We start from the raw sequence: 25,427 nt of genomic DNA on the forward strand, positions 1-25,427 counted from the left end.
AGAAATAACAGATGACACAAACAAATAGAAAAACAATCATGCTCATGGATCGTTAGAATCAACATTGTTAAAATGTCCACACAACCCAACGTGATTAACAGATTCAGTGCAATCCCCATCAAGATACCGATGCCATATTTTTCGCAAATCTAAAAAAAAGAATTCTACACTTCATTTGGAACCAGAAAAGAGCCTGAATAGCCAAAGCAATCTTGAGCAAAAAGAGTAAATTTGGAGGCATCACATTACTAGACTTCAAACTACACTACAAGAGTAAGGTAACCAAAACAACATGGTATTGGCACAAAAATAGAGACACAGACCAAAGGAATAGAACAGAGAACCCAGATATAAAGCCATCCACATACAGCCAACTGATCTTTAACAAAGCAGACAACAATAAACACTGGGGAAAAGAAGCCCTATACAATAAATGGTGCTGGGAAAATCGGATAGCCACTTGAAGAAGAATGAAACAGGATCCATATCTCTCATCTTTCACAAAAGTTAATTCAAGATGGATAAAAGATTTAAATGTAAGGCATGAAACCATAAGAATTCTAGAAGAAAATGTAGAAAAACCTCTTCTGCATATCGGTATAGACAAAGAATTTATGACTAAGATGCCAATGGCAATTATAGCAACAACAAAAATAAATAAATAGGACTTGATTAAATTATAAAGTTTCTGTACAGCTAAGGAAACAATCAACAGAGCAAACAGACAACCTACAGAATGAAAGAAAATATTTGAAAGCTATACATCCAATAAAGGGCTAATAACCATAATCTACAAGGAATTCAAATCAGCAAGAAAAAAACAACCCCATTAAAAAGTGGACAAAAACATGAACAGAAGCTTTTCAAAAGAAGATAGACAAATGGCCAATAAACATATGAAAAATTGCTCAACATCTCTAATCATCAGGGAAATGCAAATTGAAACCACAATGAGATATCACTTTACCCCTGTTAAAATGGCTTTTATTAAAAAAGTCCAAACACAATAGATGCTGACATGGATGCAGAGAGAAAGGAACACTCATACTCTGTTGCTAGGACTGAAAATTAGTGCAATCTCAATGGAAACAGTATGCAGATACCTCAAAGAACTAAAAGTAAACCTACCATTCAATTCAGCCATCCCACTACTGGGTATTTTTTCCTTTTACAAAGGAAAAGTAGTCATTTTATCAAAAAGAACACCTGCATTCAAATGTTTATTGAACACAATTCACAATTGCAAAGATGTGGAATCAACCCAAGTGTCCGTCAATTAATGAGTGGATTAACAAAATGTGGTATATGTATACCATGGAGTATTACTCAGCCATAGAAAAGGATGAATTACTGTCTTTTGCAACAATTTGGATGGAAATGGAAACCATTTCCTAAGTGAAGTTACTCAACAATGGACAAACTAACACCACATATACTCGCTGTTAAATTGGAACTAACCAATGAGCACACATGTGCTCAGAGGGAAGTAAAATTCAGTGGAAATAAAGCGGGGGATGGGGGGAGGGGATGGGTGAAAACCTATCTAATGGATACAATGAACACTATATGGGTTATGGTCACACTTACAGCCATGACTCAAGCATTACAAAAGCGAACCATGTAACCAAAAACATGTGTACCCCTTAATATTTTGAAAAAAATATTTTTAGTACAAAAATGGAACCTCTGATATGTTCTTCATTTTATTAAGTCTTTTGAGTAAAATGTTCAGTTTTCTTTATATTGATCCACACTGTGGATATATTTTTTACTGAGTTTTTTGTAGATAGTTTATTTTCTAGTTTGCTGTTTGGTTGTATCTTTTTCCATTATGTTTCCTACCATTCATTGTTAGTACACAGTTATTGCTTTTTATCACCATTGTTTTTGCTGTTTCAACAGTCATTTTGTAACAAGCACTTAATGAACAATCTTATGGATTCCAAAGTATCCCATTCCTTATTCAAAATCCATGTATACTATTCCTAACAGCATTTTTTTAATCAATGCCAGCTTAAAAAAAAAAAAAAGGGTAAACGTAGGGATTTTTTTTTTATTTCAAAGAACTATCTCTAAGATTGAATATTTCTATTCTTTTTGTTTCTATGTTCTAATTTGTTAAGTTCTGATTTTATCTTTATTATTTCTCTCCTGCTTCTTTTGGGATGATATTTCTAATTTATCTAGTACTAATGGCATAACTTACTTTTTTTGTTTGCTTGATTTATCTTTTCTTGTTCTTTAACTTTTAAACATCCTATATCCTTTATTTCAAATATGTTAAAAGCATTGAAAACACTGATTAATCATATTTGAGACTTTTTAAAAACATTTATAATGGAATTTCAGTACATTCACATTTATTATCAAGGCTGCTAAACCTGTTATTAGAGTCTAATCTCAGTTTTTGCTTTTTTAAACGTTTACTTGATTCTTTAAATTTTCTCCTTTTTATAAAAAATGGAATATATTTAGTTATTCAAAAATTCTGTGTATTTATTTGAAATAGTAATTACTCTCCATTTTAAAAAACCTTATTTCTCTAATTATCAGTGTTAATAATGTAAATTTCTCTAATTATCAGCATTAATAATATAATCACATCTGTTAATTTGCACCTATGTTATAGAAGAAAATCAGCTTTCTTTTATTTCATATCACTTCCTGATTTTTGTCACATAATTGACAATTTAGAGAATTTGATTAAAATTTGTTTTAACTGTGTATTTTTAATAAAAAAAGTAAAAAATATAATAATTATAAATTTTAGATGTTAAAAAACAAACATTTGATGATGCTTATTCTATTAATGTAGACTAACAGATCTAACCAAAATTATATAACAAAATTGGAAGATGGAGGAAGGAGAACTGGACATTATTATTTTGGAACCAGTGGAATTGTGGGGAAAGAGAGCTAAATCCACATCATCATCTTTATGAAAAATCAGTTGATTATTTTTGAAACTGTAAAAATGAAGAAGTAGATATATCAGTGTGAAAAGATCTACTTAGAGATATGTATGCAATGCCAGGAAAAAAATCAACTTCAAAATATAAAGGAGAGAGGCATGGGAAAAGAGAAAAAAACTTACACATTTCACGACAAATACTTTTAGGACAATTTTAGTCTTTAAATAATGTGTATACATGACTTTATTTTTTTTAAATAAAAATTAAATTAAAAACTAAATAAATTCCACAGCTTATTGCAGTACAAATATCAAACCGGTGCTGTTGTCACTACATTCTCTTTTTGAGACTCGGTATGTCCACTCCTTTATTAGCTATTGGAAACAAATGCTAACATTTCTTTCTGCTTTTTTATAATACATTTTTGTTTAAAGAATATCTCCATCTTGAGTACTATGTTCACTTTATTTAATGCTGACAAATATTTCATAAGCATCCTGTTGCTATTTATTTGTTTGACTTTCTGCTTACTAAGGAGCCATGAATGGAAGTCTCTCCAAGCCTAGAATTATACCAGAGGAAGCTCTCCGTGATTGCTCTCATTTTTCAGCTTGTTGTTTTAGAATTCTCACCACAGATGTTAAGCCAAAAATTTGACCAATATAAGTTTATATCATTATTTCAATAATTTGGTAGTCTGTGGGAAGAGGGGAGAACACAGGCTCTGAGAATTCGCGGCACTGGAAACCGACTTCCACGCTATTTCTCGTCCAGTGAAGCCACCGTATTGGAGGGCAGTTTTCTTCTGGTTTGGTTCAATTTCTATGCTTTATACAGCATCAATTGTGCTTCTGACTGCACTTTTTCTGATGCTGTTGTCCACCTTTTTAGAAACCTCCATCTGCTGCTGATTTTCTGCTTATGGTGTTCAATGTGAAGACCTTGGGCTTATTACTAACACTTTCGTGCTGTTTATCTAAAGAGAAAATGATTCCCAAAATTTGCCTCCAGACTTCACTTTTGTTGAGTCATACCTGACTCTTGCATCTTTTTCAAAATAGAAATAGTGAAGAGGAGCTGCTAATTAATCCTACTAGACTTCTGTTTTCGTCATCTTGAGCTGCTATAACAAAAATACCAGAGACTGGGTGGCTTAAACAACACAGATTTAATTCTTACAATTGTGAAAGCTGGAAAGTCCAAGATGAAGGCCCAGTGTCTGGCGAGGGCCTGTTTTCTGACTGATAGATAGCCACCTTCTCCCTGTATCCTCTTGTTAGGGAAGGCGGCGGGGAGGGGGTCCTCTTCTGTCTCTTCTTCTAAGGGCACTAATACCATCATGAGGGCTCCACACTCATCACCTGAGTCCCAAAGGCACCATTTCCAAATACCATCACATTCGGAAATAGGATTTCAATATATGAATTTTGGAGGAATACAAACATTTAGTCCATAGCTATTTCCTTTGATTAGAGAGGATCTCAGTCCTTTATTTAATGGTACATAGGGTTCCAAAAATTACCATTAATTACAGAGTAAAAAAATTATTAAGATATGACAACTAAAAATATTCCCCCAGCCCTTCCCTGGCTTCTCAGAGGCAAAGATTCTTACATTTGGGGTCAGCTTAGTCATGCAAAATCTGAGTAACGGGAAGATGATGTAAAGATGGAGGCAGAGGAAGGAGTAATTCGGCCTCAAGCCAAAGAACACCTACAGCCACCAGAAGCTGGAAGAATCAAGGAACAGGTTCTCTTTAGAGCTTCCAGAGGGAGTGCTGCCCTGCTAACCCCTTGATTCCAGACTTCTGACTGTGAGAGAATTAATTTTCTGTTGCTTTAAGCTACCCAGTTTGTGGTAATTTGATAAAGCAGACCCCAAAAACTAATACAGTAATTCATTCTTACCTTTGACAATTCTCAAGGGATGAGGTAAGAATTTGAAGTATTTTTAATTATACTTTAGCTACCAAACTGTATTTCTTTAAATACTGTTTAGGAATGTAGCCACGCAAAGTGATTGAGTCAGGGTACAAGACCACAGCTGACATTAACTGAGTGTTTCCTACATGCAGGCACTTTTCTGGATACTGTACATACAAACATTCTCTTCCTTATAAAAAAGAAACTGAGGCTTAGAGAGTTCGAGTAACTTACCAAAGATCACAAAGCAAATGGTCAATGATAGAGCTGAAATTAAAACCAAGGTCTTCTGAATTCGAAACTCAAGTTCCTAGTGGCTAAAAGGCGTTTTAGCCTTCTCATTCCAATTTGCAGCTTAGGGAGTAGTTAGATGTTTATGTGCTTGACCCCTTCTTATCTAAATATTCTCTTCCCTTTTATCAATTAAGATATTAAAATGATATTTTAGTTTGTATGAAAATTTATCTAAACTTACGCACTGATATCATGTAGACAGAACTTTGGGGAAACACAAATGTCTCTGCTACCTGAGATCTTCATTGTTGATATTAGAAATATCCAATTAAAGCCTGCAGTTTCCAACCACATGCAGTTCCCTAACTCTGAGAAACCTTCCCTTCCCCCTCTCCTCTTGACCAAATAATTCCTAACAAGTATCCTAGGATCTCTCAGACCCTTTCTCATTAACTCTGTTTTTTACCTTTATAATACTTTCTAAATAATGTTTTAGGATGAATGTTATTGTCTAAACCAGAAAATCGTTGAAACTAAAAGGGACAAAAGGCTTAAATCAGATTGTCCTGGGAAAACTGGGATATATGGTCACTCTAGTTATTTATTTAGTGGGTTGAATATTTTGGCCTTGTCTTCCTTGAGGGACTGTAAGTCCTGGAGGACAGAGACCCTGATTTATTTCTGCTCTTCACTGTATCCCCTCTGCCTGGAACAGTGTCTGGCACTCAGTGAATACCCAACAAATACTTGATGAATGAGTAAATCAAACTTGATAATGTAAGTTTTTTTATATGGTGGTGAAAGGCATGACTGATATAGTATAAGGTAAAAATTCTTTAAGATTCCTAAGTACCTATCCTGAAAAAATACTGAAATTATTAAGCGATTTAAATTCTTGAAAATAACCTATGCCAAGGCATACTCAACACATCCAAATCAGATTAGCACCAACTCACATGGGGCTGTTTTAGCCCAGTGAGGCAGGTACTTCTGTGCTTGGGCACAACGCAACCACAAACACTTGCTATGGCAAGTCAGACTTTCTTCTCATCCAAGTTGATCTTGTTCCTGGAACCACAGGCTGAGTCATTCTAATATGTAGTCCAATTTATTACAGCACTATGTGCTAAGAATCTGTAGGTTAGAATTCTGTAAAACACTAAAATAAATTTATATAACTATTAAAATTAAGAAGGCCATGGAAATTATTTTTAATCTATGATCTTGCTGAAAGATTATTCTATTGCATGATTCCTAGTAAATTGGTAAATAATTTTAAGAACCTTGTCTGTAAAAGCCAGTACTTCTATGGAAGCCCTACTGTGCTACTTTGTCATCTTCAGAAAGACCTATTCCAGTTTTCTTAATATAAACAGATGATACCCAAGTTTTATTTTAGAAAAGAATGACTCTAAGGGGCCCTTCTACTTCCTAAACTATTACTTAGAAACAGAAATAGGTTGAATTTGTGTCTTATTAACTAACTTCCAAATTTTAGCCTTCTTAACTTGTCTGAGCTGCTTGAAAGCATAATGGGCACCACATAAATAGATGTACAGATTGTCTTGACTGTAGGCTTGTAATTGGGCAATTAATAAGAACGAAGTGCCAGTGTACACTTTTTCTGAGAAAATATGATAAGGGTGGCACAGAAAATCTGGCATCCTTACAGTCCCATTATCGGCTCCAGAAAAATCTTGGCTGAATTGAAGCAGAAAAACAATTTACCACATCAGCAGTTGAAACAGGATGTTCCAGCTCATCCAAAGTCTACTTACCACACATCTGACTCTCTCCTCCAAGAGGCTTAGAAATCATTCATGGTCCGATAACCAGTTACCCAAAGATAGGCCAACAAGCACAATGTAGGCAAGGAAGATGCTTGTACTGATTTAGCTCCAGCCTATCATGGTTGAGCTGCTCAACCTCAAAAGGCGTAAAAAGATAAAAACTAAGCTATATAGACCAGAAACTTAGTTTATACTTCAGAAGAAAGAGGACCCAAGGCATGAAAAATCCTAATTAAATAAAGGATGTTCTCTGTATATATCTCACTCTCTCAAAATCTCTTTTCTCCTAAAACACAAATAAATAAAATGTCTTTTCTCTGAAAATTTAACACATTAAAGTATCTATGGCACACACCCTTGAATGTCATTCTTTAAAAATATCTGTCTATGATTTTATGAATTTCAAGACATTATACATCTGTGTTGGATAACATCCTTAATCCTAATAGGACTGAAAGAATGTTGAAAGTTAAATGTTGAAACAAAAGGAAGTCGAATCAAAACACTTGGTCTTTACTTGAAAGAGGTTGATCAATGGAAAGATATTCAAGTATGGAAATCAATCCATCTGTCAGGAGAGTTTCACCCTTGTCCTTTAGAAAAGGTTAATAAGAATTTATTATTAATGGGCTTGAACTTATGATTCCAAATGAAATGTGAGTAATAGTAGTAAGCCAGGTACATCACTTAAGAAGTAAAGTAATGGCATGAGGTTATTCCTAGGGCAGCAAATGACAATTACCTCATCCTAGTGCAACTCAAAAGTGAGAAATACTTTCCTCACCAGATGTAAGACAGTCAAACCACAGTTTCTCAACAATAGCCTGAAGCACTCGGCTTTTTTACTTTTATCAGTGAGCCTCTATACTCGTGGAGAGCAATAGACCAGCATTTAAGACTCTCATGGCGTGGCCACTTGGATGTGCCATGGCCAGATGGTGGGTCAAATTTTATAGTCTGGTCTTATTCCAAACAAATTAGCTTAATTTTTCTCAAAAAAGTATATTTTTCTGAATACTCTTTAAGGTTAATATGGATTTATAGAATAGAAAGAGTACATTCTGCTGAGATCTAATCTTTTATTACTTCATTCCTGTCCAAATCATGCACTTTTAAAACCACATCACCCTAGTGTCATCATATATGATATAAGATTCTGTACTATTTAAATTATATACCTGTTATATTGCTATTCATCACTTTTTGTAAAGTAATCAATATGATGATTTCAGACTAAGGATTTGCTGATGAATATGAATTTTATCTCTTCTTTCTTCCCCAACTACACTTTGTAGAGTTATTCATCACCATTGTAACAGAGGCTATAACATTCCAGGAGAGAAATCGTCCCTAGAAGCTACAAATCAAATAATAAGCATCTTGCAAACTTTTAAGCACCCTCTATTTAGAGAGTTAACATCTACTAACATTAAGTTATATTCTTCCCCACTGAGCTTCTTTACTACTAAGGGGAAATCATATTTTGAAAATAGCTTTTCTAAAATTAAAAATAAGACTTTCTCCTTAGGACAAAAAGCATGAGTGATTAATCTATTTTAACTTGCTTCTTCAAAAAGTCAATAAAAAAATGAAAGTATTGATGGAGAGAAAACTGGCCATACATGACAGTACAGACCTTTTGCATTTAAAACACATAGATAGCAGTTTCTAAAAATAGATATGTAAATTTTACAATATTATTCTGTCATTGTGTACAGAATTACAAGGTCATGTTTTCATTTTTGATTAGTCAAAAAGTCAAGGAAGTGTAAGTCAATCTAATTTCCCATGCCTACATCAGGTCAGTTGGTGCGCCTGAAATGTTGACTTTCCAAGGTTTCTAAAACAACAGTATAACTACCTACCGCCATCTCTAAATAAGGCCTCCAAAGTCACACCTGCTATGATGGAGCAGAGTCATGCTAGGCTGTATGGCTGCCCTACTCAGCACTAGCGTGCCTAAAAGACCAATACTTTTTTTTCTGGCTTTACTAATGTATAATTGACAAATAAAAATTGTATATATTTATGGTGTACAATGTGATGTTGTAATATACGTATATATATCCAAATGTGAAATGATTAAATCAAGCTAATTAACATCTCATCTCACATACTTAGAATTTTTTGTGGTAAGAACATATAATATCTAGTTTTTAAGTAAATTTCAAGTATAGAATACATTTCTTTTTATTTTTTAGAGACAGAGTCTTGCTCTGTTGCCCAGGCTGGAGTGCAATGGCGTGATCACAGCTCACTGTAACAAAATACATTATTATTAGCTGTGGTCACCATGCTGTACAATATAGCTCCAGAACTTATTCATAGTTTCTAACTAAAACTTTGTGTCCTTTGACCAAAATTTCCCCAACCACTCCTCTACTCAGCCCCTGGTAACCACCATGCTTCTGTAAGTTCGACTTTTTTAGACTCAGGTAGGTAAAGTTGCACAGCATTTGTCCTTATGTGTCTGGCTTATTTCAATTAGCATAATGTTCCTCAGGTTTACCTATGTTGTCACAAATGACAGAATTTCCTTCTCTTTTAAGGCTTTCTGTGTGTGTGTGTGTGTGTATGAAACATTTCTCTTTCCATTCATCCATCAATAGATACTTAGGTTGATTCCATATCTTAGCTATTGTGAATAGAGCTGCAAGGAATATGAGAGTGGAGATATCTCTTCAAATTAGTGATTTCATTTCCTTTGAATATACATCCAAAACTGGGATTCCTAGATAATATGGAAGTTCAAGTTTTAATTTTTTGAGGAACCACCATACTGCTTTCCGTAACAGCTATACTCATTTACTATACATTCCCACAAACAGTGTACAAGAGTTCCCTTCCTAAAAGACTAATTTTAAGAGAAAGAATATAATTAGAATGATTGTCCAGCTTTTTCAAAAGGACCATCACGGCTTGCATCTCATCGAGGCTTACTTCCTTATTTGTTTCAGTCACTGTAAGAAGTGCACACCTTCCAACTCATCCTTCATTCACAACCAGGTCTGTGTAGTCTCTAAACTGACCCAATTCCTGCCCTTTCACATCTTTCAAACTCTACCACTGGGCTACATTGTGTTCTTAACCTCTTCTCTAAACTTTCCTTCACCTTCATAACTGAAACCCTGCTATCCATAAAAAATTTATTTACCCTCAGCATCCAAATCAGGACTCTTTTTTTCTCCCACATTCCCAAACTATGCCACCCAGAAGTTTCTTCCTTTTTCTTCTTTTTCTTCCCAATAATTGGCACTTATTTTTCCTTAAAAGCTTCAACTTCCTTGCAGGGCATTCCATCAACCCTGCACCCCTAAACACATACACACCCTACTACTAGTCTTCCTTGTTGTGCTCCTATAATGATCCCTGGTCATTAACCCTCATTTTTTAAAATTTTGACACCTAGACTGCTATCTTACTCTGCTTGTTATCATCCCTATAAGATCACCCACCCAGCTCCCCACTTCTAGCACTCAAAATATCCTACCCCATCTCAGCCAACATTTTCCATCAGTAAGTGCACTATTAGCAAAATTTAAATTTCTAGTACCCACTTTCTGACCAAAACCTCCCATCTTACCAGTTTACTTATTTTAGTTCCCTCATATGCATCTCTGTCCCCAATGGTACCTCTAATTTCTTGATGATTCTTTCTTCATTTAGCCTTCTGTTGCTGCTATAACAAATTACCCAAACCTAATAGCATAAAATAACATTCATTTATTATCTCATAATTTCTCCAGATCAGAAATCCAGGCACAATGTGGCTCAATTATTCTCTGCTTAGAGTTTCACAACACCCAAATCAAGGTGCTTTCCTTCCTGAAGGTTGTGGGGATGATTCCACTTCCAAGTTTATTCAAGTTGCTGGCGGAATTCACTTCCATGCACTTCTCAGACTTAGGTCCCCATTTCCTTGCTAGCTGTCAACGGGGGTTGCTCTCCGTTTCTGGAAACCACATTCATTGGCTTGTGGCCTACTTTCTCCATCTTCAAAGCCAGCAACCACAGGTCAGTTCCTTTTATGTGTCAAATCTCCCTGATGTCCCTTCTATCTCGTCTCCCCTCCACTTCCAACCAGAGAAGATTCTCCACTTTTAAAGGCTCATATGATTAGATCAGACCCAGGAGATAATCCAGGAAAATTTCCCCATCTCGAGTTCTATAACTGTTATCATACCTGCAAAGTCTCTTTTGCTACATAACACAAAATGTCCATGGTTCTGGGGATTAGGACCTGTCTTTGGGAGGCCTTTCTTATGTTTTCCATCTTACTTTTTACTGCCCATAATCCCCCTCATCTCCTCTCCCTTCCCTTGTTACTCAGTTTAGATTTCATAAAATATCACTATATATCACTGTTTGTAAAATTCCTTCATCACTTTATCCCTTTTCTTCTATTTTTTTTGCCTAGAAAAATCCTAATCCTGGCTAAAAACAACTTTACCTAATTCCACACCCGTATCCAACAAACTGAGCATTGTTGGAGAAAAACATACCAGGATTCATAGCATAAATTCCATTTTAGTTGATGTCTGCCAGAAAATTTGGTTTTCTTCTCTTCAAGCCAACTATTTCACATATTCTCCACTCCCCTCAAACCTCCAACACTCTCCTCCTCAATTCCTTATCAGAGATGATCTTGTTTCTAATTTCAGTGAACAAATAAAGGCAGTCAAAGGAAGCTATTTCCATATTTTCATCATTGCATTTAATCTACAGCCTGCATATTTTACTTCCACTATAGTTGATGAATTTTCTCTTCTCCTTCCCTTCTCTTCTCTAAAAATGACCCCTCCACTAATGTGCTAGATCAAATATTCAGTTACTTTTTGAAGGAAATAGCTTCCAAAATTATCAGTCCTTTCCCTCAACCTCAAATTTCTCCATGTATCTATATCATCCCAGTCATAATTCAAGCCTGCTGTATTATCTCCCATCTTAATGGTATCTTTCTTTAATAACCCCGTTTTTGTTCCCATTTATAGAAAGTATTCTCAAAAGAGCTTTCTATATTTGCTATTATATATCTTCTTCCTCCCTGAATTCATGCTGTTGTCCCTTTTCTTTCATTGAAATCACTATGTTCTTGATCACTGGTGACCTCCATCTTGATAAATCCAGTGGCAAATTCTCTGTTTTCACCATCCCCTACTTCTTGGCAGCAGCTGACACTTTCACTGTTTTGTCTTTCTTGAAATATTTTGTTCATTCAACCTCTATTAATCTTCTCTATTCTCACGTGGATTCTTCTCTTCTTTTCAACTTCTAATTATTAGAGAGTCCCACATCTCAGCAATCCTGGCTCTTTTTCTCTATAAACTAATTCTCTAATTGATCTCATTCAATCCAATGATTTAAAATAACATCTACATGTGATGACTCCCAAGTCTCCAGCCCCATATTTTCCCTAATTGAACATCCAATCATCTCTTGCCCTCTCTACTGAGATCTAATTGACATTTCAAACTTAACCAAAACCAAACTCTTGACTTTATCCCTTGTGTCAGAGTTCACAAGTAGTTCCCAAATACCCATTATCTCTTTTCCTTTAATAAAACAGTCTTCAATTTTCAATAGGGCATATAACTACTTGGAATGAAGACTACATTTCTCAGCCTTCCTTGTAGTTAGATGTGATCATGCAACTATGGTTGGGCCAATGGGATGTAAGTAGAAATATCATGTAAAACTTATGGAAAATTCCATGCACAACATCCATAATGTGTCCTCAAAGAAAAGGAGGAAACTTCATTGCCCTTGGCCATGCCAACCCTCAAAAGATAGCACATTTCTTCCCAGATGGAAACTTTATGACTGGATTATACCGCCACCTAGAGGGGAAATTATGCTTGAACATAGTCTCTTGATTTAATAGTCAAACTTTCCTTGACATGGTGAGAAAGTTGACGGATTTTTCATTCAATTGTACCCCTTACCTCCCTTCAATCAGCAATAACCCATTAACCTGGCTCAAATATAAAACTCATTCTGGTAAAAAAAAATCTAAAATGAGAATTTCAAGCAAAAATATAACCATAATCCCACTTTTCGTTCAGTGTCCCACCCATTTCCTGTCAGCCTATCATTCTGTAAACACCTCAGAGAGTTCACCAGGTGTGAAGTGCTGGTTTCGACCCAGCAGCCCCTTACTTCAGTGAGTAAAGCAAGGAATGAAACTCATCAAACCTGAGAGTTCTAAGAGCATATATGTGCCCCATCCATCTGTGGACATAGTTGTGAGGTAAGAGACTGTAGGGGTGAAGGGAAAATTTCTCCTTTGTCCTCTGAAGTTTCACTGAAAAATAAACTCACAAAGGCAGATTAATTGGAGAAAAGACATTCAAATTTATTTTACTAGTATACACAGGAACCCTCAGAATGAAGACCCAAAGATACAGGGGAATTTTATGGATGGCCCATTTTATGGATGGCCATGTACAAATACGATGGGACAAAAAAGGTATGGTCTAACGCTAATAGACTGAGTGGGGAAACCCAGCAAGGCCTTTCTGTTTCGGTTCTTTAGATTCTTCTTGGAGTCTCTGAGTATGCATTCCTTCTTTCCGTGTATGGGGCAGGATCCTCTCTGGATTGGGAGTTTTATGACCTACCATCAAGCAAGGTAGGTCAGATCATTTCTATATGACCAGTTTTTACCCAGTAAGTGAAGGGGAAAGTTAGAGTAATATTGTTAGGTTTTATGATTGGCTTTGGGGAGAAGAGGTTCTGGTTTCTATGACCCACTTTGGGGAAGAGGGATTCTGATTTCTATGGCTAGCCTCGGAGGAGAAAAGGAGTGAGAGGCAGGAGGGCAAGAGAAGGTCCAACAAAAACTTTTGTTTCTGAGGCCTTCGATTTGGGGTATTGTTTTTGGAGTCCCAACGAGACTGAACAATTCCTGGATGCTCAAACAAGCTGTCATGCATATTATTCTCACATGTGTCTATGACCTCAACATTCCACAGTAACTCTTCTACATCTCTGGGGCTCTGCTGCAAATCGGGTGTCTATTTACGGATCCTCTGAAGGTACAAGCAGTCATGTTGGCTTTTTTCGGTAGTAATTTCAGTAATAGTATAGAATTCTGTATGAGCATTTCTATATGCTAACTTTATCCTTCCCGTCATTATTTTGCCATGCTGTTTTTATATTGCTCATTCCCTTGATTACTTATTATATCTTTTTGTCTGACTGTTTTATTTGTGGACCACCCAAAATTCTTTGTGGGATAGGGCAGGGATAATTATACAAATAAAATAAAAATCTGGTGTCTGGAATGAGTTAACAGGACTTCCAAAGTACTCAGCAAAAGTGGGGGCATGGCATAGCACTAATGGACTATTTTTAGGTGACAATTTGGCACTTCTTTACCTCAAAAGTAAGATTCTAGTTTCAGGAATCTCAAATCCTTTGCTTAAATTTCAATTGATTATGCATTGCTATTCTTTATATTAATCTCTGATTTTTAAATGTGTTGTAATACAGCTGACTGATTTCACCTGCTATCTGGAATAGGCACTTCATAAACCGATCACTTCTGGACTTTTCAAGCCATCAACAGTCATGTTCTCATATAGAAAAGCAAACATGCCCTACCAAAGTCTTTCATAAATAAAGGCTGAAATTATTCAGAACGGATGAGGTTCAGTTGGAATAAAATTGGCATAAACAGAGAAATCAGGAAGGCAATGTGGGGAATCAACTAGAAGAATATGAGGTGATACTGTCCTGTTATTTGTTGGATATAGCACAAAAATTATTGAAAGGAAACTACACAACAAATGTTAGCATTCTATTTCTCTTATATGCTGAATTATTAGTGAGAGTGGACATTTTACATCTTCAAGGGTGATTCTTAAGCACGATGTGAATGAAAAGAAATGTGAACAACTGAAAAGACTACCTGTGTCCGCTTTTCCCTGAAACCTGATGTTATCAAAGAGAAAAGAAAAAAACAGAACTGTCATCCATCATTCTTTTCCTTTTATCTTTATATCATAATATCTAGTCACAATTTTCACACATTTCAAAGGTTATGTATTAGTATTTTTACACCTTTCGGATATTAGAAAGTCAAGCATGGGTTCTACATTTTGTACACACTCTGTTAACTGATATGGAAGAGCAGCAGTACAATCATGACCACATTCATATGGTAATTTTTTACACCATACAGATACTTCCCAGGGCAGCTCAAAATCCAGTAACTCAAAATAATTATGCAATGAAAATACAGCTGTAGGTACATCATTTATTTCAAAATGCAGGATCTCTGAATGAATTTAATGTGTTAGGTAGTTGATTTAAAAAGATTAACTCTTTAAATGAAATCTGCCATAAATAATAATTTATACCATGTCATGGTTTATATTATGTTAATTTAGCTAAGCTAAACTACGTCTCCCAGAATTCCCAGATCTATATATTTCCCATGAGGGTAGACCACAGGGAGATTCTTGTGGGAGATTTAGATGGTCCAAGTGAAGAGCAGCCTTTGCGTAGCTCGTCCCCAATGTTGTTCATTGGCTGACTCACCTTGTTGATGTGAGACAGCAGGTGAGCCTGCAAGTACTGTGCCTTCTTCCTCTGTATCACCCACTCGCTTCTCCAACTCCTGGACCAGATGTGCTTCTGCAGGACCTCCGTACTACCAAAGTCAAAAACAACAAGAACTGACACATATTTTCAATCCATCTTCATGGACTCTAGCTCGTACTTGCTCTCAATCACCCCTACTTTACATCCATCTTCTTTCACAACTGCTTGCCTTGTAGACTTCAAGCTCCAGGGTTAAGACAAGAAAACAAAAACCTGATAGAAATTGCTTAGTCAGCTCTAACAATTGTGTAGGGTCAAATCTCTATAACAAACCCGAATTCCTTAATATACATGTATATACATCTTCTAGGGGTTTTGCTTCTCTAATTGAGCCCTGACTGATATACCACAATCTCCACTATATATCTTCACCTATATACGTGTCACTAAAATTAACAGCTCTCTGTAATCTCACAGGACACTATATATGGGTCAGCTAGCCTGGAGAGAGGGGACTAACCTCATTTATTTTGAGAGGCAAAGCACAAAGGCAATTACTTTGTGATTCTGAAATATTTAAGTGCCTCATTTTCTCCTTTAAACACGTAAACAGTGTTCCAATCCTAATGGTTTTGGTTCTGAAATATTTAAGTGCCTCATTTTCTCCTTTTAACTCTTATACAGTATCCCAATCCTAATGGTTTGGTGACCATTAAAACTCCCATCAACTCCCTGTTTAACTTTGGATGATAAACATTCCCTCAATTTTGGCTTCTCTTTACTCTTGTCTTGGCCCCACAGAGATCTCACCAGGATAGCCGCATTGTTCCTCCGAGTAAAGAAGGGAAATTATCTGCACAATAAGAAACTTCACCTTTGGGGTAAATACATATATAAATATTCATCAAGTTATAATACTTAAGATTTTTCTACTGTACTATATCTAAGTTATATTTCAATTAAAAAAAATAAAAAAAGGAAATCCACGTTTTATGTTCCAGTAATGGCCACAGCACGTACTTTAATGGAGTACCCTGGAACACAGTCTGGACAAAAGAGCCCAGATCACAGTTTTGCATAAATTAGATCTATTGGTATGTTTACTCATTATACGTGATACAAAGAACATAACCATTTCATTATTTTTCCAAAAATCATGACATCATTGGCTTCTTCAAAAATCAATATGTGCTCATTATAAAAAGAATAAATTCAAACAATTTAGGAAATTGCTTAAAAGGAGGAAATTTCACTGCCCAGTAATAATAAACATTTGGGAAACTTCATTCTAGATATGTCTCAAGGGTTTTGCAACAAACATGCATACCATCAGAAAAATAGCTAGCTAAATAAGTTGATAACGAGATAAATAAAACAGTAACAGGTCTTATGACAGCTACATAAAGAGCAATGGCTTTGCTTCAGTTCAAATCTCCACATTCTCAAGTAAACTGAGAAAATTAAACAATCCTTCTGTGCCTCAGTTTTCTCATAAGTAAAATTGAGATAAAAGTAGAATCTTTTTTATAGGGTTGTTACAAAAATGAAATAATTATTAGATGCAAAACATATATACTCAATAAAAATTATTATTTTGCATATAAAGGTATTTTATTCTATAAGGATTTTATAGAGGAAAAAGAAACTGAAGAAGTAGCTGATCAATGTTTGTTTAATACTACTCCCTAAAGATCTCTATAACTAAGAAGAAAATTGTTAAAAGATATCAATATCTTGGAGTTCTTTTTGGATATGTTTCTTTTTAGATAGTATTACTGACAGCTTATTAATAAGAAACTGAAGAAGTAGCTGATCAATGTTTGTTTAATACTACTCCCTAAAGATCTCTATAACTAAGAAGAAAATTGTTAAAAGATATCAATAGCTTGGAGTTCTTTTTGGATATGTTTCTTTTTAGATAGTATTACTGACAGCTTGTTAATAAGAAAAAAGGGAGTAAAGAAAAACACTTATGTTTATTAGTTATGTTATTTTTCTTATTTTGTCAAGATTTGTGATTTTTTTTCTTTTTTGTATTAATAATTCCTTCAGTTATATGTGGTTTATATATAAGTAGATTCAACAGAAGAATGAGCAGTCATTCTACAGCTACTTCTGCGTTTCTGAGCTCTTTATTTAGATTCATCTCTTGATAAATTGAATTTCAGTTCATTTACCTATTCTAGCACAATTTTGGAATTCCATAATCCCTGTGTTCTTCCACATTTAAGAATGCCTTCCTATTGCCTTAATTCTAAAATAAATACTTAGCTGAATATAAATAGCATTCTTTGATCTCCTTTAGAATCTTTAGATGTTCTTCCATTGTCTTTCTGACACTGACTGCTGGGGAGAAAACTGAAAATAGCTATTATCAGAGAAATTTTCCTATATAGCTATACCTACTTTTTCTGGTTCATTTGTTGGTGTCTACTTCAGGAATACCAATTATCCTTATATTTTATCTTCTTGTCTGTCCTTTATAACTAGCTCTATCCTTGGTATGCTCTGTTTGCTTTTTATTTCCTCTCCTTATGCTCATCTTTCCTGTATGTCAATAATCGCATTTAAGATATTTAGTCTATTTTTCTGTTTCTAGCTTATTTGTCCAGATCTGTAATGGAGGGTGATGTTGTCGTGCTCATTTTATTTCTCTTGTTCTTCAATCTCACTTTGCTTCCCATTACATTGTTTAATATCCAGTTCTTGTTTTACAGAATTTGCATTTGTATCTTGGGGAGTTTTCTTTTGTTTCTTGGGTTTTCTTATAGATTGGGTTATTTTCCCTTTAATTGTGATGTCTCTTTTATGTTTTCAATTTTTGTGATAGTGTGTTTACAGATTGTCCCTATCAACACTTCAATCAATGTGACTTTGTAGCTCCTCCTAAGAAGAGATGAAATCTATTTCCCATCCCTTAACTTTAGTCAAGCCTTGTGGCTTTTTTAGACAAACAAATACGGTATATTTGTTCAAAGACTAGTCCTCAAGAAAACTTGTACAGATCTGTCAGCTAGTGGACCCAACTGCAGAACTGCAGATCCTGAAGCAGCCTTGCGACCCAGCTCCAGCTCTGCTCTATCACCACCAGCCCAGAGTCAGTCCTGCCTGAACAGGGACCTCACAGGTGGCCCGGTGTACAGGCCTGCCAACCTCACTCCCAACTGTGAATCCTGAAGTAGCCCTAAGACCTGGCTCACCCTACTCTCAGTCCTGCTCACCTAAGGACCCAACAATGCCCATCTGTGTCCCTGGTAACAAACCCACTTACCTCCCTCCTGGTTGTAGACACTAAAATTAGTCTATGGACTGGCTATGGACCCCGAAGTGTCCCTGAGACATAATTCCAACTCCACACCCTACTCTATATCAGTCCAGGAGCAGTTTTGCCTGCCCAGGGAACCTGCGGGACACAGGCCTGTCCAAGCGCCTTGGTGCCAGCCCTGCCAACTTTGGTCCTAGCTGTGGACCCTAAAGCAGCCCTGTGTAATCTGACTCCAGCCCCACTATTCCCAGAGGAAGTCCTGTTCACTTGAGGACCCAGTAGGAACCACACCCAGTAACAGGTCTACCAATTTCAGACCCACTTGTAGATCTGGCAACAGCCACATGATCTGGCTCCAGCTCCAATTGACTGGGATCATAGAGGTAGTCCCTTGAATCCAGAGACCTAGCAGGAGAAAATCTCCTGCTAAAACCAGTTTATAAAAACAGAAAGAAGTGTTTTTTTTCCTCAAATGCACAAATATCAATGCAATACACTCATGCATATACAGTCAACTAATCTTCAACAAAGGCACCAAGAATGCACAATGGGGAAATGATAGTGTTTTTAATAAGTGGTGCTGAGAAAACCAGATTTCCACATGCAAAAGAAGGAAATTGGACCCTTATCTTACACCTTATACAAAAATCAATTCAAAATAGATTAAATACTTAAATGTAAGACCTAAAACCATAAAACACTTGGAAGAAAACATAGGGGAAAAGGTCCTTGACATTGGTTTTGGCAATGATTTTTTAGATAGGAAACCAAAAGCACAGGCAACAAAAGCAAAAATAAACAAGTGAGACCACAGTCATGTGTTGCTTAAAGACGGATATGTTCTGAGAAATGTGTTGTTAGGCAATTTCTTCACAGTACAAAGATCATAGAGTATGTATACACAAACCTATTAATAGATGGTATAGCCTATTACACATCTAGGATGTATGGTACAGCCTGTTGCTCCCAGGCTAAAAATCTGTATACTATGTTACTGTTCTGAATATTATAGGCAATTGTAATACAATGTTAAGTATTTGTATATCTAAACATAGAAAAGGTACAGTAAAAATATGGTATAAAACATTTTAGAAAAAGGTACACCTGTATAGGGCAGCTCCATTATAATCTTGTGGGACCAGCACAGTATATGCAGCCTGTCATTGATCAAAATGTTTTTATGCAGCATGACTGTATATTGAACTAAAAGTTTCTACACATCAAAGGAAACAACCAACAAAATGAAAAGACAACCTACGAAATGGGAGAAAGTATTTCAACCCACGTATCTGATTAGAGGTTAATTCTGAAATATATAAGGAACTCATAGAACTCAATAGCAAAAAAACCAAATAGCCCAAGTTAAAAAATGGGCAAAGGACTTGAATAGACATTATCAAAAGAAGACATACAAATGGCCAGTAGATACATGAAAAAGTACTCAAGATCATGAATCCTCAGGGAAAAGCAAATCAAAACTACAATAAGATATCACTTCACAGTTGTTAAGATGACTTATCAGAAAGATAAGAAGTAACAAATGCTGGTGAGGATGTGGAGAAAAGGAACGCTTGTACAATGTTGGTAGGAAAGTAAATTAGTACAGCCATTTTGGAAAACAGCATGGATGTTCTTCAAAAAAGTCAAAAATAGAACTATCATATGATCCAGCAAAGCTTCCTTGGGTACATATCCAAAGGAAATGAAATTATTAATAATATGTTAAAGAGATATCTGCACACCCACATCCATTGCAGCATTATTCACAATAGCCAAGATGTGAAAACAACCTAAATGTCTGTTGATGAATGAATAGGTAAAGAAAATGTGGTTTATATATATAATGGAATTTATTCACCCTTAAAATGAAGGAAATCTTGTCATTTGCAACAACAAGAATGAATCCGGAGGACATTTGTTAAGTGAAATAAGCCAGTCACTGAAAGGCAAATACTGCATGATCTCACTTATATGTGGAATTTAAAAAACACAAATTCAAAATGGTCACCAGGGGATGGAGGATGGGGGTTTTGAGGAGGTATTGGCCAAAGGATATTAACTTTCAGTTATGAGATGAATAAGTTCAGGAGACCTAATGTATAGCATAGCAACTGTATAGACACATATGCTATACAAATACAACTGTATCATATACTAAAATTTACTAAGAGAGTAGATCTTAAGTGTTCTAATTACGTACAAAAAAATGGTAACTATAGTATGCGAGGTGATGGATATGTTAGTTTTATTGTGGTAAACATTTCAAAATGTGTATGTATATCAAAGCATCACATTGTACACCTTAAATATATACAATTGTTATCTGTCAGTCATACCAATATTCAATGGAAATGTATAAAAATGTTATATGCATCATTATGATTACAGCTATAAAAACTAAAAATGTATATAGATGAACATTAGGATGAAATATAAAAAAAAATAAAAGTAATCATTAAGAAAATAAAAAGCTGGAAGAAAAGGAAAACTTGTGCATTTCTGCCTCCTCTCTTGAACTCTGTCCAGCCAGAATGTGAACAATCCTGGGCTAGACTGCTGGGGCATAAGCGACCACGAGAAGTTGAGGTGGGCAGTCCCGGTGGAGCCATCTTAGTCCAGCCAGCTCCAGAGGATCCGGAAGCTGACCACAGACTCATGATTGAACCCAGCCGAAACTAGAACTGCCTAGCTGAGCACAGGCCAATTTGCAATCCTACAGGACTGTGAATTAAATAAATGCGTGTTATTTTAAACCACTAAATTATGGTAGTTTGTTAAGGAAGAAAATATGTAGTTTCCAGACCTTTACTTTTGACCCTGCTGAGACTTAACATTGGCATCTTGAGAGGAGGATGCTCTGTGGCTGGTGAGCGCTCCACACAATCTCGGGAAATTGGAAGAAAAGGCAAATGGCAGCAGGCAGGTGAGACATGCTCTTTATTGTCTGGGGCGGGGGGGATATAGCAGTGGCGAAAAGCATGGCCGAGAACATGGCGAGCGCTTATATATGGCTCCGAATAACAGTGGCAACATGCCAGGGGAAAGCACAATCACCTGGGTTCACACAGGAGCTAACTCCTTGGTTACGTAAGTGTGCCGACTCACGCCTCTCAGGAAGACTAGCTAACCAGCGGGGCTGGGCCGGAAAAAACACTGTGGCAGTCATCTTAGTTTGGCCAAAGAAACCTGTTGCCTACAAAAATGCAGTTTACCTTACACATCTTCATTCAGAAGTCCTGCTTTCTTTAGTACCATATGAGTAAGTTCCCTTGTATCCTTTCTTTTTTAGGACAATCAGTCCCTCCTATAACCTGTCTTCCCACCTCCCCACACTTGAGTAGGAGAGCTGCTTACTACTTCTTGCCTGTTTTGCTGAAGCCTGAGGGTGTGGAGATGAGGTGGCATTCAACTGGAAGGCCATCAGCATTTGCTGGGATTCTGGACTTGTTTCTTACCTCAGATGCCATAAATAATCATATCCAAGCCCACTCACATAGTGAGGGTCTTATCTCACTCTCATGGGCTTCAGCTTGTTCTCCTAACACTAAGCTTTCAGCCCTGATGAAGAACACTGTCTTTCATTGCTACAGATGGATGTCCACTTTCAAATGTTTGGGTGTTTTTGTTTTGTTTTGTTTTTTTGCTCTTGTTGTTTACTTTCAAATGTTTCCCCCTGCCTTTTCATCAATCTGCCTACTCACCGTAAAAGGCTGCTTCTCTCCAATGTAGTCACTAGTAAAATTTTTCAAAATGTCATTATGTATGCTATTTTCTATCATATGAAAATGAGGTATCAGGGGTTAGGGATCAGGTTATGCCTTCTCTGAATCTTTTTCCTTCCTCATCTGCCACTTTTTTAAAAGTTTACAGATTGATGTTACACATATATTCCTTAATTTGGGACTATTTGTAATTCGGAGGTTATTTTTTCTTACCATTTTTAATTCATGTTTAGGTATAACGGTGAGAAGGATTTTACTTTATTTTATCCATAAGTTAGTCAAATATGTATCACATTACACAAGGTTATGTATAATAACATCACATTTATCCATTCTTTTTCTTTTTTTTTTCTCTGAAACAGAGTCTCGCTCTGTTGCCTGGCTAGAGTACAGTGGAGTCAGCCTAGCTCACAGCAACCTCAAATTCCTGGGCTCAAGCGATCCTCCTGCCTCAGCCTCCTGAGTAGCTGTGACTACAGGCATGCACCACCACACCCAGGTAATTTTTTCTGTTTTCAGTTGACCAGCTAATTTCTTTCTATTTTTAGTAGAGACGGGGTCTCACTCTTGCTGAGGCTGGTCTCGAACTCCTGAGCTCAAGCAATCCTCCCACCTCAGCCTCCCAGAGTGCTAGTTTTACAGGCATGAGCCACCAAGCCCAGCCTCCATTATTTTTCTAAGAAGTTAAAGCCCAGGAGCATAAAACACTTCATAAGTCTGAAAAGGTGAATCTGTCATTTCAAGTGTATAGTTATTCCTGCCCTAAAGATTGTTACCACTTACAAGATTGTGGAAAAGACCTATGATTTCTAACTAGGTGACTGATAACACTTAAAACAAGTGTTCGCTGTCAGAGAGGTCTAAAATGCACATAAAATTAGGAACCCAACTTGAGGCATAAGGGATCCTTAAGCCTGCTTGGATCTTTTTTCTTTATTCTCTTAGCCAGAACCCTTCAGGTTGAATAACGCGTTCTCTGAGGCCTAATGCTTACTGTGCTTTCTTTGTCTTCCTGCTTAAAAAGCCTTTATGTTGGAGAGCCCCTAACATTCTGACTTCTTTTCTTCTTCCCAAAGCAGGGCTTTGGGAGACACTCACTTTCAGCTGGAGCGGTTTTATTAATATATTTGCAGTTTATTTTGTGGTTAAGGATGTAGTAAGTTGGTGACCTCCTTTCCCCTATCTGCTATGTAGAGTTTATTTAACTTAGCTTTTTTATGTAAAACTGATGTGAACTAGGAGAGAGCAGAAAATGGTTAAAGAGTCCTCCTGGGAGCCCACTAGTTAGAATCTCCAAATGTTTGTAGAACTTTACAAATCATGAGGAGAAAGACTTCAAATGGAACCCTGAAGAGAAGCATCAAAAGCTTCCTCTTTTTGGCCTCTGTTTCAGTGATTTTTTGACAATTATGTTTCACAGGTTGTCATGATAAAGGGATTAAATTGGGAAGAATTTTGGGAAACTAGTATAATGTAGACATGATCTACTACATAAGTTATTTGTGAAGTTGTCCTCTTCAAATCAGACCTGAGTTGTCACATTGCCTGCTCTTGTGTTGTCTCGGTTACACAGCATACGAGTTATTCTTAGGACCTTAGAGAAGTTTTCATAAAAGAGAAGACAGGGTGATAGTGTAAGGGTAAGATTCAGGGGCTTACACCCCAATCCATGCATTATTTCTAAAAATTAAAGTCACTGTTTGCTGTAACAATAACGATCATCCTAATTAAGAAACAAATGTATTCCCATCATAATCATTGAAAAGAGTTAGGAAAAAATATGAAAGTGTCATCAATGAAAGAATTTTCCAATTATTCTCCTTTATTGTTCAATATATTACTTAATTGCAAAGGTAGTTATACGGAGACATCAGTTAGTTTTGCATACTCAGCCTCCACAACCCTCTGATTTTGCTATATATAGGGACCTATTTTTACTCTTTTACACAAAGTGTGGTAGACTGTTGCTTGGGATACCTCACCCCCTCTCCTGGCTAAGGGGTGGTGGTTACAATGCCCAAACCTCCTCTACCCCAAACTCATAATTTAAATCTTAGGCATAATGGCATAAAGACTGAAATCAGCTGGCTTTCATCATCCCAATTGTAATTATGAAGAAGGTTTCACCAGGGGAGTTTTAAAAGCTATTAAATTAGGCTGTGTCCACCTAAGGGGATCCTGATTCAGGTGGTCTAAGTGTAGCCTGAGCATCAGAGCTTTTCAAGGTTGCCCAGGTTATAAGTTCAGTGAGAATGAAGAACCACTGCTCTAGGTCAAAAGAGACCCCCGTTAGTTGCTCCTACCGTGATCTGTGAAGATGCCTGCCTGGTTCATGTCTCTTCAATGGATGATCCTTCAGCTTTTTATTTTTACTACTGTGAATACTATATTATTCCAATAAACATTGCCTACATTAGCCAAAGTCAGTTTCTGTTACTTGCAACTGAATAGCTTTAATTGTTACAGTATTGAAGATTGAGTATAAAATGTTAACTTTTTGAAAAATATCTTCCCAATAATTCTTCCATCCCTCTAAAGGGTAACTCTCCTCTCCCACCCACAAGGACCACCACGAATCGTTGAACAAAGTATTCACTGCCCGGAGCTCCTAGCCAAGAACGGAGTGGGTACTGTAATTCAGCCTACACTGTTTTGTCCAAGCCATGTACTCTGGTATGGGACTGATCTGCCCAGAGGAAAAGATACTTCTAAAAAAAAAATTTACACAAAGTAATCATCTGCTTTTTAAGCCTTAAACCCATAAAACTAACCTACAAAAAATGGTGTCTCTGTCTCATTTGTACAATGAAGACATATGGCTAGTGGCCCTGACTGTCCACTTTCTAACATGATCAATCATTTTTTTTTCCTTTAAACTTCAACACTTAAAATACTTAATCCACCTAAAGACCCTTCTCTCTCACTTTCAAAATCTACTTCATGACCACTTTTTTCAAATAACTCTCAACAGGTAATAAAAAGATAACTTTTTATATTATTCACATATGTATTTCAAAACTTAGTTATTAAACATTTCT

Source organism: Propithecus coquereli, unplaced genomic scaffold, assembly GCF_000956105.1.
Source record: "Propithecus coquereli isolate 6110/MARCELLA unplaced genomic scaffold, Pcoq_1.0 Scaffold133, whole genome shotgun sequence".
Classification (NCBI taxonomy): Eukaryota; Metazoa; Chordata; class Mammalia; order Primates; family Indriidae; genus Propithecus; species Propithecus coquereli.